Source organism: Oncorhynchus mykiss, unplaced genomic scaffold (genome assembly GCF_013265735.2).
Source record: "Oncorhynchus mykiss isolate Arlee unplaced genomic scaffold, USDA_OmykA_1.1 un_scaffold_318, whole genome shotgun sequence".
In the NCBI taxonomy this organism is placed as follows: domain Eukaryota; kingdom Metazoa; phylum Chordata; class Actinopteri; order Salmoniformes; family Salmonidae; genus Oncorhynchus; species Oncorhynchus mykiss.
In genome coordinates, this window is record NW_023493767.1 from 120,001 (window position 1) to 132,500 (window position 12,500).

Sequence of the window (12,500 nt, forward strand, 5' to 3'; positions counted from 1 at the left end):
GCTAAGCAGGGTCGGGCCTGGTTAGTACTTGGATGGGAGACCGCCTGGGAATACCATGTGCTGTAAGCTTTTTGTCACTGCCCAGTGGAATTTCAACTCTTTGTCCGTTTTTTCCCACAAGGCTTAAATATGTGCCCTCGCTTTGAAATAAGTAAGCAAGGTTAGTTTGTATTTCATCCAACAATCTGTGCTACAAATTATGGCTACAGTATATGCAATTTCTTCCACTTTTTGAGTGACACAAAGATGCTTATCTAAATGGTGGAAATGCAACAGCTGTTAATCAGGCTCACTTTGACTTTACATAGTGCACCAAGAGATAGTTTCTCTCTTACGGCCACACCGGCCTGAGTACGCCTGATCTCGTCCGATCTCGGAAGCTAAGCAGGGTCGGGCCTGGTTAGTACTTGGATGGGAGACCGCCTGGGAATACCAGGTACTGTAAACTTTTTGTCACTGCCTTGTGGAATTTCAACTCTTTGTCCGTTTTTTCCCACAAGGCTGAAATATGTGCCCTCGCTTTGAAATAAGTAAGCAAGGTTAGTTTGTATTTCATCCAACAATCTGTGCTACAAATTATGGCTACAGTATATGCAATTTCATCCACTTTTTGAGATTGCCTTTCGCTTGCGGCCACACCGGCCTGAGTACGCCTGATCTCGTCCGATCTCGGAAGCTAAGCAGGGTCGGGCCTGGTTAGTACTTGGATGGGAGACCGCCTGGGAATACCAGGTGCTGTAAGCTTTTTGTCACTGCCTTGTGGAATTTCAACTCTTTGTCCGTTTTTTCCCACAAGGCTGAAATATGTGCCCTCGCTTTGAAATAAGTAAGCAAGGTTAGTTTGTATTTCATCCAACAATCTGTGCTACAAATTATGGCTACAGTATATGCAATTTCTTCCACTTTTTGAGTGACACAAAGATGCTTATCTAAATGGTGGAAATGCAACAGCTGTTAATCAGGCTCACTTTGACTTTACATAGTGCACCAAGAGATAGTTTCTCGCTTACGGCCACACCGGCCTGAGTACGCCTGATCTCGTCTGATCTCGGAAGCTAAGCAGGGTCGGGCCTGGTTAGTACTTGGATGGGAGACCGCCTGGGAATACCAGGTGCTGTAAGCTTTTTGTCACTGCCTTGTGGAATTTCAACTCTTTGTCCGTTTTTTCCCACAAGGCTGAAATATGTGCCCTCGCTTTGAAATAAGTAAGCAAGGTTAGTTTGTATTTCATCCAACAATCTGTGCTACAAATTATGGCTACAGTATATGCAATTTCTTCCACTTTTTGATTGACACAAAGATGCTTATCTAAATGGTGGAAATGCAACAGCTGTTAATCAGGCTCACTTTGACTTTACATAGTGCACCAAGAGATAGTTTCTCGCTTACGGCCACACCGGCCTGAGTACGCCTGATCTCGTCCGATCTCGGAAGCTAAGCAGGGTCGGGCCTGGTTAGTACTTGGATGGGAGACCGCCTGGGAATACCAGGTGCTGTAAGCTTTTTGTCACTGCCTTGTGGAATTTCAACTCTTTGTCCGTTTTTTCCCACAAGGCTGAAATATGTGCCCTCGCTTTGAAATAAGTAAGCAAGGTTAGTTTGTATTTCATCCAACAATCTGTGCTACAAATTATGGCTACAGTATATGCAATTTCTTCCACTTTTTGAGTGACACAAAGATGCTTATCTAAATGGTGGAAATGCAACAGCTGTTAATCAGGCTCACTTTGACTTTACATGGTGCACCAAGAGATAGTTTCTCGCTTACGGCCACACCGGCCTGAGTACGCCTGATCTCGTCCGATCTCGGAAGCTAAGCAGGGTCGGGCCTGGTTAGTACTTGGATGGGAGACCGCCTGGGAATACCAGGTGCTGTAAGCTTTTTGTCACTGCCTTGTGGAATTTCAACTCTTTGTCCGTTTTTTCCCACAAGGCTGAAATATGTGCCCTCGCTTTGAAATAAGTAAGCAAGGTTAGTTTGTATTTCATCCAACAATCTGTGCTACAAATTATGGCTACAGTATATGCAATTTCATCCACTTTTTGAGTGACACAAAGATGCTTATCTAAATGGTGGAAATGCAACAGCTGTTAATCAGGCTCACTTTGACTTTACATAGTGCACCAAGAGATAGTTTCTCGCTTACGGCCACACCGGCCTGAGTACGCACCTGTTGATGGGTAATTGACGCACGTGTGAGTGATTGCGCTGAGACTGAGTGTTTGCTCTAGAGAGTTTGTGTTGGAGTTTTGAGCTTTTTGAAGTACAATTTCTTTTTGTAAATTGATTAAGTTAGATTTATAGTTTGGGGTTGTTCCCCGGCAGCATATTGCTGTTTGGGGGACTTTCCTCCTGTCGTTATTCGGATGGATACAATGGCTTTGACCAACGCTGGAAAAAAGACTACGAACAAAGGAAACATGGATAATGGCGCTGCAGCAAGACAGGCGCAAAAATATGAAAAGAATTTAACAGTGGCTGTTGAAATTATGGGAGAAGAGAAGATTACAATGATGGAGGTATTGAGAGGGATTAAAGAAGTTTGTGGACTGGTCTGCGGCTGTCGGGTCAAAGATGAAAAGCGATTTGAAGTGACGCTGTCAAGTGCGAGAGGGAAAGAAAAACTGATGGATGGATTTAAAATCCGGAGCTGTCGAATCATGGCAAAGGATCTATCGCTGGATGAGATGGTTGTATCCTTCTTAAACCTCCCAGTATATATTACAGACGAGGACATCACAGAGCGGCTAAGAGCATGGGGTGTGTCTGCTATATCGCCGGTGAAAAGGCGCTACTGGCCGGGGACGGACATTGCTGATGGGACGCGCTTCTGTAAAGTTAGGTTCACAGACACTGTGCGCTCGTTGCCATATTCTGCCAAATTTGAAACGTTGGAAGGGGCTGAGTACTTCAGAGTAATACACGATCGGCAGGTCAAGGTCTGTAGGCTGTGTATCCAGCCAGGGCACGTGCTACGAGAGTGCCCTGATTTCGCATGTCATAAGTGTGGTGAGCAGGGGCATTACGCACGAGAGTGCAATGGGAGGAGAGAGCGAGGTTGTGTTGGATGCGGGAGGGGTGTAGCGCAGTGCTCCTGTCCCCATGGGGAAGGTGCTCAGGACTGGGCATCACAGGATTTCAGCGCAAATAGTGTCGTGGAGGAGAACGAGGTGGAGGAAGCTGGGGAGGAAATTGGCATGAGTGAGCAACCCCAGGGAGAGAAGGAGGACGAAGAACAGAGGCAGCCAGAGGAGGAAGTGGAGACGGAGCCTTGTATTGAAGGAAGGGAGGCACCCAAAGATGGAGGGATAAGCTCAAGCCTAGACGATGTAGAGTTGGAGGGCGATCCTCGTGGAGAGGGGGGCTCCTCTAGGGAGGTGGATAATGCAAGGGATGACTCTCGCAAACGTAAAGAGTCTGAAGAAGAGCTGTCGGAGGAAGAGTTGGAGTACATACAATCAATGCGTTGGGATAGTAAAAGGAACAGGATAACCAAGAAGAAAAAGAAGAAAAAAGATCAATCATGATGGACTGGATTCATCCCCTCTTTATAGTCATAATGGTGTCTATTAATTAGTATCTATTAACACCAATGGACTTCGTAGCAAAGAAAAGCTAGAGCTGGTGTTGGAAGCCTTCTCTGCGGATATATTATGTCTTCAGGAGACCCATTGGACTGAGCCGTATATGGATAATGTAAGGCAGAGATGGAATGGACTAATGTACGTGAGTAATGGTACTGTGCGGGCATGTGGGGTAGCTATTTTGGTAAAACATGACGTTGTGTCTAACTTAAATTTGTTATGTGCTGACACTGTGGGTCGAATGGTGGGAGTGGGTTTCACTTATCAAGATATGGAGTACTCGTTGTACAATGTCTATGCTCCTAATAATGAAATTGAGAGGAGGGTTATGTTTATGTCTATGGGAGGATTATGTGGGAAAAACTGTTTGCTTGTTGGGGATTTTAATGTATGGATGGATAGGCTAGATGCCTCAAGTAGCGCACATTTTAGCTCTGACTCATCTCGGGGAGCGCTATTAAGGCTAATGAGGGATGAGGATTGGGTGGATATATGGAGGGAGAGGAATCCAGATAAGCGGGTGTTCTCTCGAAGACAAGTGGTGAGGGGTGAGCTCAAGCAGTCACGTATAGATTTGTGTCTCACTCATAGAGAGGTTGCGCACTTGGTTGTGGGGGTAAAGTATTCACACACATTTTTTAGTGACCATGATGCTCTGCTTTTCAGGCTGGGTGCATCAGGGGAGGGGAGGGGGGGTGGTTTGTGGTGTCTTAATGCCAGTATGCTGAAGGATGAGGTGTTTAGGGCAGCAGTGAAAGAGTGTGTGAATGACGCCGTGTCAGATCCTTTATTTGAGTCGGATGTGAGTGTGTGGTGGGAAGGATTAAAAGGGGAGTTCAAGCGGCTGGCAATATCTAGTGCAAGACGGGCAAATGTGACAAGGAGGAGGGAGGAGGGGATTCTTAAATCTCGCCTGTTATTGGAGTTAGAAAAGGTAGAAAACTGCCCAGGCTATGATGTGACAGAGTACCTGAGGGTGAGGGAGGAGTTGAGGGTCGTAGAGAGGCACAGGTGCATGGGGGCAGTGGTGAGGAGTAGAGCACAGTATGTGGTGGAGGGGGAGAGAAATACTGCTTTTTTCCTGGGGTTAGAAAGGAGGAAGCAGGAAAGGAGTTTTCTAACTGAGCTGATAAATGAGAGGGGGGAGAGGGTGACAGATCTGGAAGGAATTTTGAATACAGTGCATTCTTTTTATAAGGGCTTATTTACGTCGGGTGGGGTAGATGAAGTGTGTATGAGAAGAGTGCTAGACGCAGTAGAGGCTAGGGTGTCGACTGAGGATGTAGAGATGTGTGATGCTGATTTTACATTGGCAGAGGTTAAAGCTGCCATATTGGGCCTGAACTTGAATAAGAGCCCGGGTTCAGATGGTCTTACTGCAGAGTTTTACCGTGAGTTTAGTGACATACTGGCCCCACTAATGCTGCGTGTGTATGTGTGTATGGAGGAGAAGAGGGTAGTCCCTGAATCTTTAGCTATGGGTGTGTTGACTGTGTTGTACAAAGGGAAGGGGAGCAGACTGAAATTAGAGAACTACAGACCAATAACCCTTTTGAACTCCGACAATAAGGTGCTTGCGAAGATAATGGCTAATAGGTTGAATAAGGTGATGGGAAGCATCATAGCACCTACTCAGGCCTATGGAGTTCCGGGGCGGGATGTAGTGGACACCCTCTGCACTATCCGGGATGTGGTGAAGCAGATGGGGGAGGTGGGTGGGGCGGTGCTCTGTCTAGATCTGAATAAAGCCTTTGATCGGGTGGAGCATCGGTTCCTGTTAGAGGCCTTGGAAAGATTTGGGTTCGGGCCTCGTCTTAAAGGATGGGTGAAGCTTTTGTATGGGTCAGCGTGCAGTGTCGTGAAATGTAATGGTGTGCTGACTGATCCTTTTCCCCTGGGCAGGTCTGTTAGGCAGGGTTGTCCATTGTCTGCACTACTATACAGCGTCTCAGTAGAGCCTTTAGCGGCGTTTGTAAAGCGGAATGGAGGAGTGCATGGAGTGGACCTCCCGGGGGGAGGCGTCAGTGTACTGCATCATTATGCTGATGACACCACCTGTACTTTGCGGGATGGAGAGAGTGTGAATTGTCTGATGAAGTGTTTTGATGTGTATGGGAGAGCTTCTGGGGCTAAGGTGAATGTAGAAAAGTCTCAAATGTTATGTGCTGATGATACTGTTATGTCTACATGTAACATTCCTTTTAAGACTGTTAAGGGGCATGTGAGAATTTTGGGTGTGAATATTGGGGTAGATGAGCGGGAGGCGAGGGACTTAACTTGGACAGGGGTGATTAATAAAATAAAGACGACTCTGAATTACTGGAAACAAAGGAAATTAAAATTGAGGGGGAAAGTGGTTGTGGTGAATGCATTGTTAATGTCAAAATGTGTGTATACCTTAGGGGTTATGGACATGCCTGTATGGGCTCTGAAGGGAATTAATAATTTAATGTCTGATTTCCTGTGGGGTGGGAAGGGGGTGAAGATTGCTCATGATGTAATGATAGCAGATTATGATAGGGGTGGTTTGAGATTAATAGATCTGGAGGTGAAGTTAAAAGCCATGAGGGTGAAGAGAGTACAACGGTTTTTGTATGGGGAGGAGGGTCAGGGGTGGAAGGAGTTTTTCAGGCATTGGTTGCATAGGAGTGGAGGTTGTGGAGATTATGGGTTGTTAATGTGTTTCAAGCCCAGCATGTATGCAGAGGTGCCTGAGTTTTATCAGGAGGTGTTCAGGGCCTGGGCGGAGTTCTTACCGCAAGTAAGTTATGAGTGTGACTCTATTGGGGTGATTTTGAATATACCAGTTTTTCTGAACCCAATGCTGAAATCAGAGGGAAAGATGCTGGAGAGTAAGGTAATAATGAAGGCGGGTATGATAAGACTGAGGGACTTTAGGTATGAGGTGGTGCCAGGGTTCCTGCCTGAGCAGGCGATCGTAGATACTGTCTGGGGGGTAGATGAGGATGTCAGGAAAGGGATGGTGTTGAGAATGTATGATAGGATAAAGGAGTGTGTTCCAGGGGAGTGGGTGAGGCTGTTGGACAATCATTTGAGTAATGGAGTCTTAGAGACCTTGCCTGTGTTGCAGGTGAAATGTGGGGAGAAAATGCAAGCCTTATCCTCTACCCAGGTGAGGGCCGTATACTGGGCGCTTATTACCAGGAAGGTCAGGGCGCCTGCATCGGAGAAAGTGTGGAGGCAAGTTTTTCCAGGGATGGAAGTTGAGAGGTTGTGGGAAAACATGGTAGTGAGGCTCAATAGTATTGAATGTACCCATTTTGATTTTATGTTGAGGCACAACCGTGTTTTTACCAAGGTGGTGTTACATCAGGTAGACAGGTCAGTGTCTCGTGTGTGTGATGTATGCACAGACAAAGATGAAAATCTGATGCACATGATGTTTGAATGTGTTGATGTAGCTGGGTTCCATGTGAGGTTGAGGGACATGTTAGAAAGGTACTGGGGAGAAGAGTTAATGGGTGGGGTTGATTGGAGGTGTTTGGTATTGTTTGGAGTGGGTCAGCATGTGAAGGGGGGGAATATTGTATTATTGAATTTTTTGCTGTCACATGCAAGGTATGCAGTATATATAAGGAGGAACTTGGCAAGGTTTGAGGAAAAGAGGGTGACAGTGTGGAAGGTGTTTGAAGGCTTGGTAAGGAAGGATGTAGGATTGATGTATAGGTCTAAGCAGGAGGATTTTGAGAGGGTGTTTATGAAGGATTGTGGATTTATTGCTGTGGGGGAGGATGGTGGATTGGTGTATGGGTTTTGATGTGTAACATTTTGGAGATTTCAGTACAAATTTGAAAGAATTGTTTTGAGAATGTCTTAGTTTCTACTTGATAAGGAGGTGCTTTGAACACTCTCTATTCTTGTGGAATGTGGTTTAGCAAAGTATTGTATGCAATGGTAGTATAATTTGAGTTTTGGTATTTGAATTTCTCTATTTTTGATTTGATAGGGGGTGAATTGTTTGCCTGCCAATGTCAAGTATTGTGTTGATTAAAATGGTTTGTGTAGATAAAATTTGTATATCATGTAAAATAAGAATTTTTATAATAAAAAAAAAAAAAAAAAAAAAAAAAAAAAAAAAAAAGTACGCCTGATCTCGTCCGATCTCGGAAGCTAAGCAGGGTCGGGCCTGGTTAGTACTTGAATGGGAGACCGCCTGGGAATACCAGGTGCTGTAAGCTTTTTGTCACTGCCTTGTGGAATTTCAACTCTTTGTCCGTTTTTTCCCACAAGGCTGAAATATGTGCCCTCGCTTTGAAATAAGTAAGCAAGGTTAGTTTGTATTTCATCCAACAATCTGTGCTACAAATTATGGCTACAGTATATGCAATTTCATCCACTTTTTGAGATTGCCTTTCGCTTGCGGCCACACCGGCCTGAGTACGCCTGATCTCGTCCGATCTTGGAAGCTAAGCAGGGTCGGGCCTGGTTAGTACTTGGATGGGAGACCGCCTGGGAATACCAGGTGCTGTAAGCTTTTTGTCACTGCCTTGTGGAATTTCAACTCTTTGTCCGTTTTTTCCCACAAGGCTGAAATATGTGCCCTCGCTTTGAAATAAGTAAGCAAGGTTAGTTTGTATTTCATCCAACAATCTGTGCTACAAATTATGGCTACAGTATATGCAATTTCATCCACTTTTTGAGATTGCCTTTCGCTTACGGCCACACCGGCCTGAGTACGCCCCTTTTTGGTAGTTTCAGGAAGTGAGTGAGCAGCAGGTGTTTGAATTGTTTGGAGAGAAAAAAAAAAAAAATAATAGTTTTTGGTTTTGGTTGTTCTTATATTTTAAGTTTAGGAAGTTTGTGTTGGGAGTGTAGTTTATTATAAATATTTGCGTTTTTATCCCCCAACGGCGTGAGCTGTTTGGGGGATTCTACGTAAAATAACCAGACGGATTCAATGGCTTCGACATCAAGAATAACGAAAATAACGAGAATGGACAACGGAGAAAAAAGAGCGTCGAATGAAGAGTTGAGGAGAAGAAAATATGAGAAAGAACTGACGGTGAATGTTGAAGTTATTGGTGAAGAAAAAATAACAACGATGGAATTGCTGAGAGGAATAAAAGAAGTATGCGGAACGATTTTGGGATGTAGAATGAAAGACAGAAATAAGTACGAAATAACCATGTCACATGAGAAGGGAAAAGAAAGACTAATAGATGGGCTAAAAATAAAGAGCTGTCAAGTCATGGCGAAAGAACTGGGGAACGATGAACTTGTGGTGTCCTTTTTGAACTTGCCGGCATATATTACGGACGATGAAATACATGAGAAATTACAAGGATGGAAAGTGAATGCGATAACACCAATCAAGAGGAGGATGTGGCCAGGAACGGACATTGTGGACGGGACGAGATTTTGTAAAGTGAAGTTTACGGACAGTGTGCAATCATTGCCTTACTCAACAAAGTTCAATACAGTTGAGGGATTTGAATATTTCCGAGTGATCCACGATAACCAAGTTAAGGTATGTAGACTATGTATTCAACCGGGACACATACTTAAAGAATGTCCAGAATTTATATGTCATAAATGTGGTGAACAAGGGCATTATGCCAGGGAATGTTCGAACATTGGTGATATGTGTAGCAGGTGTGACAGACCTAAGGACAGATGTAAATGTAAGAAGGTGGATGATGTCTTATTTCTGCAAACAATGGACCTCATTACTGAAGAAGATGAAGAGAGTGTGGCTATGGAGAGAGGGGAAGAGAGTGATATGGAAAGTGTGTCGCAGGTGATTGCAGAGACAGCTATAGATGTGCTTGGAGAGTATGTAATTCCTTCTGGCAGTACTCGAGATGCAGTCTTGGTCTCTGCTGCTGACACGGTGGAGCAGCAGCACAGGATTGGTGAATTAGATACACAGGTAGAGATGGTGCAAGGTGCTTCTCAGGTGCCTGAACCTGCTTTAAGCCTGTGTGAAAATAACACCAAGGAGAGGGCTGGGTCCACTGGAGTTGATGGCACGGTTAAAGAGCATTTTACAAAAGGTTTGAATGTTGCTCCTCTCATAAATCCAAGTCATGAGTCGGAAGAAGAAATAGATAGTGAGGATTTTCAGTTGTTTGCTAGAAATAAGAGATCATTGACGAAAGCTAGGGAGGTGATGGGATCTGGTAAAAAGAAAAAGTCTATTTTGAAATGACGTGTTTTTCTTTGACTATATTTCTGCATACATTAACAATGGTTAAAGTTGCATCACTAAATGGGAACAGTCTGAGAAATATGAACAAATTGGAGCAGGTTTTGGTGTCTGTAAAAGCTGACATGTGGTGTTTTCAAGAGACTAATTGGACAGACTCCAAAATGTTAGAGATTAAGAGCAAATGGTCTGAGCTAATATTTTGTAGTCACGGAAGTGAAAAAACATGTGGAGTTGCTATTCTGGTAAAAAATGATGTGGTTCAAAATGTCAAGCAGGTATATGCAGATAATCGGGGCAGACTTATTGTTATTGAGTTTGAAGTGCAAAATGTCATTTTCCGTCTAATTAATGTTTATGCTTCGAATATTGAATCGGAAAGGAGAGATATGTTTAATAACCTAAGATCACTGTGTTCAGAAAATTGTATACTGGTAGGAGATTTTAACGTGAAGTGCACTAGAATAGATGTCTCGAGATGTGATAGCTACAGACATGATTCGTCTAGAAATGCTTTATGGGAATTAATGAAAAATGAAAATCTTGTAGATATATGGAGGGCTGAAAATTTAAATAGAAGAGTGTTTTCGAGAAGGCAGGTGGTGTTAAATGAACTAAAACAAAGCAGAATTGATTTATGTTTAGTAAAAGAAGATATGATACAGCAGGTTCAGAAGATGTCATATAACTTTACAGCATACAGTGATCATGCAGTAATGTCATTTCAGATAGGTTTTGCTGTGGAGATGAGAGGGGGAGGTGTCTGGTGTTTAAATGCCAGTCTGTTAAAGGAGGAAAGTTATATAAAGGAAATTGTTGAATGTATCGAAGGTGAAATGTCTAATGTACTGTTAAAAGAGAATGTGTGTTTATGGTGGGAAGAAGTGAAAGTTAAAGTAAAAAACAGGAGTATTAGGTACTCCAAAAATCGTAACCGTGTCGATAAGTTGAAAGAAAAAATGCTTAGAAATAGGATGTTGCAGGAACTTGAAAAGGCTGATGCTGATCCAGACTATGATGTAGTGAACTATTTGAAAATCCATGCAGAGCTAGGGTTTTATGAAAAAAAGAAATGTTTAGGTGCTATTGTTAGGAGTAAGGCACAGTACGCCTTGGAGGGAGAGAAATGTACTTCCTTTTTTCTGGGGCTTGAAAAACGAAAGCAATTTAAGAGTTATATTGTGGAATTGGAAAATGAAAAAGGTGTAAAGGTAAATGATTTTGTGGACATCGTAGATTCAGTTGAATCCTTTTACAGAAATCTTTATAAAAAGAATGATGTAGATAAAGTGTGTGTTGAAAAAGTGTTGGAGAAAATCAGTGCCAAAGTATCTCAGACAGATAGAAGGATGTGTGATGAAAATATTTCAATTATAGAAATCAAGGAAGCAATTGAGAACACTCAAGGAAATAAAAGTCCAGGTTTGGATGGTTTAACAAATGAATTCTATAAAGTTTTTGTGGATATTTTGGCACCCATTTTATTGAAGGTTTTTCAGTATATGGAAGAGAATAAGGAAATCCCTGAGTCTATGTCAATTGGTATGTTAACCATCTTATTTAAAAATAGAGGCAGTAGGTTAAAGTTAGAAAATTATAGGCCTATTAGTCTTCTAAATTCAGATTATAAAATACTGACTAAAGTTTTAGCTAATAGGATGAAAAAGGTGATTGGGAGTATTATTACATCAACACAAGCCTACGGAATACCTGGAAGAGATGTTGCAGATATAATTTGTACAATTAGAGATGTTGTTAATCATATGAAAAATGAAGGTGGTATAGTTTTAAGTTTAGATTTTAAGAAAGCTTTTGATAAAGTGGAACATAGTTTTCTGCTACAGACTTTGGAGAGGTTTGGTTTTGGGCCAAAATTTGTATCTTGGATTAAATTGTTGTATAGTGGAGCAAAAAGTTGTGTTAAATGTAACGGAGTGTTAACAGATACATTCCCTATAGAGAGGTCAGTAAGGCAGGGTTGTCCTTTGTCAGCTCTATTGTACAGTGTTTCTACGGAACCTTTAGCTGTTTTGATACTTGGAGACAAAGAGGTGAGGGGTGTTGGAATCCCAGGTGGTGGTGTCAGTGTTATACATCAGTACGCTGATGACACTACTTTTACTGTGAAGGATGTAGGTAGCATTGAAAGCATTATGAAAATCATAGATATCTACTGTAAGGCATCAGGGGCTGAAGTTAATATAGAGAAGACAGAAATTATGTTTTTTGGGGATATTGATGCAAATAAGTGTGAGATTCCATTTAAGGTAGCTAAGGATTTTATGAAGGTGCTGGGAGTAAATATTGGTGTAAAGGAGAAAGAGGCAAGGGATATAACTTGGACGGGGATTCTCAATAAAATCAAGCAAACTTTGAATTTCTGGAAAAATAGAAAATTAAAGTTAAAAGGTAAAGTAATTGTAGTAAATGCTTTGGTATCATCTAAACTTGTGTATATTTTGGGAGTTCTAGACATGCCAGAGTGGGTTATAAATGAATTGAATAATGTGGTGTCTAACTTTATATGGGATGGTAAAGGTGTTAGAATTGCGCAGAAAACATTGATAGCGGACTATGATGATGGAGGTTTAAAACTTGTAGATTTTGACATTAAAAGAAAAGCTATTAGGATAAAAACAGTAAAGAAATATTTATATGACAGTTTAGATTATGGCTGGAAACATTTTTTCAAAGTCTATTTAGATGAGAGTGGTGGATGTGAAGATAATGGTTTGTTGATGGATCTTAA

The 12,500-nt window shown here is 42.3% G+C and overlaps 6 non-coding genes and 1 pseudogene across 6 annotated transcripts in view; all 7 read left to right on the plus strand.

The window, feature by feature from the left end:
• LOC118950801 overlaps positions 1-69 on the plus strand; it is a 119-nt gene extending 50 nt beyond the window's left edge. Inside the window, exon 1 of the ribosomal RNA XR_005042728.1 lies at positions 1-69. This exon is cut by the window's left edge and continues 50 nt beyond it. This is a non-coding gene — a ribosomal RNA (5S ribosomal RNA).
• A 260-nt stretch (positions 70-329) lies between these two features.
• LOC118951012 lies at positions 330-448 on the plus strand (annotated as a pseudogene).
• Positions 449-625: 177 nt separating this feature from the next.
• LOC118950767 lies at positions 626-744 on the plus strand. Its single transcript, XR_005042694.1, has one exon. It is a non-coding gene; the product is annotated as a 5S ribosomal RNA (ribosomal RNA).
• A 260-nt stretch (positions 745-1,004) lies between these two features.
• Positions 1,005-1,123, plus strand: LOC118950715. Its single transcript, XR_005042642.1, has one exon. It is a non-coding gene; the product is annotated as a 5S ribosomal RNA (ribosomal RNA).
• Positions 1,124-1,383: 260 nt separating this feature from the next.
• On the plus strand, positions 1,384-1,502 carry LOC118950675. Its single transcript, XR_005042602.1, has one exon. It is a non-coding gene; the product is annotated as a 5S ribosomal RNA (ribosomal RNA).
• A 260-nt stretch (positions 1,503-1,762) lies between these two features.
• Positions 1,763-1,881, plus strand: LOC118950676. Its single transcript, XR_005042603.1, has one exon. It is a non-coding gene; the product is annotated as a 5S ribosomal RNA (ribosomal RNA).
• A 6,080-nt stretch (positions 1,882-7,961) lies between these two features.
• Positions 7,962-8,080, plus strand: LOC118950946. The gene has a single exon (XR_005042873.1). It is a non-coding gene; the product is annotated as a 5S ribosomal RNA (ribosomal RNA).
• The last annotated feature ends 4,420 nt before the right edge of the window (positions 8,081-12,500 follow it).